We start from the raw sequence: 4,674 nt of genomic DNA, 5'->3' as shown, positions 1-4,674 counted from the left end.
GCTTCTGTATCACAAATCATCCTGAAATGTAGGGGCTTAAAACATCAGCCATGTATTTCATTCACAAATGGGCAATTTGGGCAGGGCTCGGGAGGGGAACTCGTCTCTGTCACCTCTACTGGGAAGGTGACCTGGGGCTGGAGAACGTGCTTGCAAGACCTCACCCTCACATGGCTGGCAAGCCGGCTGGGAGCGCAGCTAGGGCCATGGCTGGGGCCTTGGGGCCTCTCCACGTGGGCCTCCCCACAGCTGCTTGAGCTTCCTGGCAGCATGGTGGCTGGGTTTTGAAAATGAGTGCCCCAAAGCCTCAGAAATCACATCCTGCCACTTCTCTTGTCCCCTTCTAGTAGAGGAAATCTCAGAGCCCGCCCAGACTTAAGGGAGGGCACAAGCCAGGTGACCTGGCCTCTCCACCCCTCAGCTGTCGTATTCTCATTGAGGGTTCAATGAAACATGAAAAGTGCCTGGCACTTAGTAGGTGCCACACAAGTGTCAGCAGTTGTTGAAGCTATTTCTGCACGAGGTTCCTGAGGTCGGGACCTGATCTGCCCCTGGGCCTGCATCAGCGCCCATGACTGGGGTGCCCCTTCCACAAGGAGCTGGATCAGGACGTTGCAGCCAGGTACTGCCTGGGTGCCCGGAAGTGACCTCCGAGGGGAACAGGCAGAACTTCCCAGCCCTCAGGACATGGCATCCCCAGAGGGGCCATCAGACACTAAACAAAAACTGTAGGCCAAAATGGTGAGGGCTGGGGCGGGCGCCTTGGAGGTGGGGCGGCCCCTCTGCTCAGGCAACATGCCAGCTGCATCTGGCTGGGGATGTGGAGACAGAGCCAGGGTGAAGCTATCGGGCTGCTCACTCCCAGCAGCTCTGAGCCCCTCCTCACCTCCTCCTCACCTTCCCCAGACTTTGAGAAGCCGTGGAACTGAGAGTTGAAGGGTGCGCTCAGTGATAGCTCTGTGGGAAAGTGACTCAGCCTGTCCATGCCTCAGTTTCCCACGTGTAGAACAGGGATGAAGATAATTGTCGGCCATAGAATTGCTGGGGGATTAAACGGATTAGTACCTGGCAAATGCTGAGAACGGGATTGATTCCCAGCTTTAGGCATCCCGGGAGCACTGCTGAGTTTTCAGACAAGGTGCTGTTTGCTCCATACGGGAGGGTGAGCTGCTAAAGGTTCTGACTGGCGTGTCCTGAGACCCAGGGACAGATGGAGTCGCAGGCTGGAATCCTGTCCCCGAGGGTGGAGGCGGGGCTCCAAGAGACCTCAGGAGGCAGAGCCCCCCTCGCACTGGGCTCGAACCCTGAGCCAGGCAGGGAGCAGCTGATGTTGCAGCCCTGACCCAGCACACTGGTGAGCGTTTCTCGGAAAAGGCTTGCACTCCCTTCCCTCAAAATGAGCAAAACCCCAGACTCCACAGACACTGCCACACACACACACCACACACACATACACACACACACCCAACTGTCGAGAGCCCCAGCCCTGCTTCCACGCTGGTGGGATGGTTTACCCACTTAACTCACTGAACCCTTTCTGTTTGTTTCATGAAAAAAATTTGTTTTAGCCGCAATGTTTGTTGTTTGGAGGAATGAAATAATTATAACAAGAGGAACCCTATGTAGGCTTGGATTTTTATCTTCATGAGGACATAAAAAGCATAGATATTATATATATCTTAATCAATACAATTTAATGAATTTTATTCCTTACCCACTGATTTCTCATGTCATATCTTTTTTTTTTTAACAAATATATTGGTTTAGATGATCTGAATCTCTGTCGGTTTCCTAGGACTGCTGTAAAAAATAGTGCCACTAACGGGGGGCTTTAAAGTGACAGAAGCGTGTTCTCTCACAGCTCCGGTGGGCAGAGCCTGGGACCAAGGCGTCAGCAGACAGGTTCCTCCTGGAGACCCTAGGGCAGAACCGCCTGGTGCTGCTCTCGCTTCCGCTGCGGCCGGCAGTCTTGGTGTCCTGGGCGCATGGAGTCGTCGCCCTGACCTCTGCCTCCGCTGTCACATGGCCTCCCTGTGACCTGACGTGGTGTTCTCCTCTCTGTGCCTGTCTCTGTCTTCTGTGAAACCACTCTCTTTGCCCATCCTTGTCTCAGCAGGATAAGCAGCCAGGACCCTAGGCATGAATCTGTTGTTCCGGGACATCTGGTCACCTTCCTGCCTGCCTATTTTTGAGGACGTAAATACCCAGAGAGGGTAAGGAACTTGCCCAATGTCAAGGCTACTGGGGGAGCAGGGATTTGAACCCTCACGTTACAGTTCCAGTGTCTGAGCTCGCACTGTTGGTGCTACACTGCTTCCACCGTGGCTCTAAACATCATGTGTCTAGAAACTGCTCCTCTTGCCAGATCTTCATTCAGTTTTCACCGCTGCATAGTACTCCACCGTGTGCATACACCGCAGTGTCCTATCTGTTCCCCTAGAGCAGGGGTTCTCAACCTGTGGGTCTTGACCCCTTTGGTGGTTCACAAGGGTCGCCTAAGACCATCTTGCATATCAGATATTTACATTATGATTCATAACAGTAGCAACATTACAGTTATGAAGTAGCAACGAAAATAATGTTATGGTTGGGTCACAACATGAGGAACTGTATTTAAAGGGCCAGAAGGCTGAGAACCACTGCCCTAGAGAGAACTACCTAGTGGCCTTCGTCTTGGCTCTCCCAGCTCCACGCTGATGGATATCCTCACGGCTCCACTCTGGACAAATGTGAGAGTTAGTGCTAACCTGCTCAGGTCAGCACTGAGCTGCAGGATCTGTGTTTGGGGTAAAGTGTGGGTCATTTCTATGGAGCAGCCACGCTCTGGTTTGTGGAGGAGGGTATGCCCTTGGGAACCCAAGCTGGGGAATCAAAACCAAGCCAGCTTCTCTGGCCCATCTATCAGGATGCAGGCCAGAGGGCGGTCTTGAATCTCGCTGGCTCGATGCTCACACCTCAGGGTCCTGAGAGGGCAGGCCTTTAATGCAGAGGTTGAGGACAAGGCGAGAAGGCCCCAAGGTGATCCTTAAGTCCTGGTGGACTCTGAGCACACAATCCACTCTTCACAACGGGAGTGGACCTCCTCAGGTGGGACTCAGCCTCCAAAGATGGCCCCCAACAAGGCCGCCCTCCCTGCAGCACATCCAGCTGTCAATCCAGAGATGGAGCTCATTGCCCAAGCTCAAGTCCAGGCAGCCCTCTCCCTGCTCTGGCCAATGGGGTGATGGCTGGGACATCTGAACCAGGCCTCTGTTTTTAATTTTTGTTTTTATTGGGGTGGCATTTATCTACATGAACATATAGGTTACATGTGTGGATTACTAATTTATAAAATCTGTATATAGGACCATGTGCCCACCACCCGAAGTCAAATCTCCTCCTGTCACCTCATATTAGGACCCTTGTCCCCCACCCCCCTCCTCTGGCAACCACCACTTAATAAGGCTGGATGTGGGAAGCCGCCCATTGTCTTCACTAGCAGAGAGGTGTGGACAAGGAACCCGGAAGGCTGGTGACCCTTGAGCCCTGGCAAAGGTCAGAGCTGCCCTGACTGGTTTGGCTCAGTGGATAGGGTGTCGGCCTTCGGACTGGAAGGTCCCAGGTTCGATTCCAGTCAAGGGCATGTACCTTGGTTGGGGGCACATCCCCAGTGGGGGGTGTGCAGGAGACAGCTGATCGATGTTTCTCTCTCATCGATGTTTCTAACTCTCTATCCCTTTCCCTTCCTCTCTGTAAAAAAATCAATAAAATACATTTAAAAAAAGAAAAAAGTCAGAGCTATGCACCCACTGCTTAGTCCAAACAATGGAAGCTGAAGCAACTTCCCTACCAGATAGTCATGTAAGTCCTTACTGATAAGATAGTCTGTCGTTACTGGAAATTGCCTGCCTAAGGGCTATGGGTGTATCCCAAATTGAATAAAAGGATGACAAGGCCTGAGCCCAACTGGAGTCTTTCCTCTTGGGATGGGCTCTCTCCTGGCCCCCCAATTTCCAAGTTATTATTTCTTGTCTCATCTCTTTCATTTGCATGGAGCCCCTTCTCCAGATCCCGAACGCTGGACCATGCAGGATGTGGGTCACTTCACAGCTGGAAGCTTCTACTTTTCCTCTCAGAATCCAGACGCCCTAATATTAGAAGCTGGAGCCACGTGGAGAGGCCACGGGAAGGGAACTGAGGCAAAAATCTGCTCAAAAGTCTCAGCAGAGCTCCCAGCCCCAACTGCCAGCCCGACAGCAAGCAGCTTGGACCCCCAGCCCCGTGGATGCAAGTAGAGCATCACGTGGAGGTGAACATCCCGGCTGAGCCTGGCCGTCCACAGGATCCTGAGAAAGAGAAAGGGTTATTGTTTTAGGATGATGTCCTCACTTTTAGGATGGTCCCTTCCACATTAAGAGATACAGAAACAGCCAGCCAGCATGGCTCAGTGGTTGCACCTGGACCTATGAACCAGGAGGTCAAGGTTGGATTCCCAGCCAGGGCAGGTGCCCGGGTTCCAGGCTCGATCCCCAGTGTGGAGAGTGCAGGAGGCAGCCAATCAATGATTCCCTCATCATTGATGTTTCTATCTCTCTCTCCCCCTCCCTTCCTCTCTGAAATCAACTAATATATAAAGAGATACAAGAACAATATGCAACAGAAATGTGCATGTGTATGCACCAAAGATACTAGAAT

Source organism: Myotis davidii, unplaced genomic scaffold, assembly GCF_000327345.1.
Source record: "Myotis davidii unplaced genomic scaffold, ASM32734v1 scaffold77, whole genome shotgun sequence".
NCBI classification, from domain to species: domain Eukaryota; kingdom Metazoa; phylum Chordata; class Mammalia; order Chiroptera; family Vespertilionidae; genus Myotis; species Myotis davidii.
The sequence above is the reverse complement of the archived record's forward strand: the minus strand, read 5'-3'. Positions refer to the sequence as shown.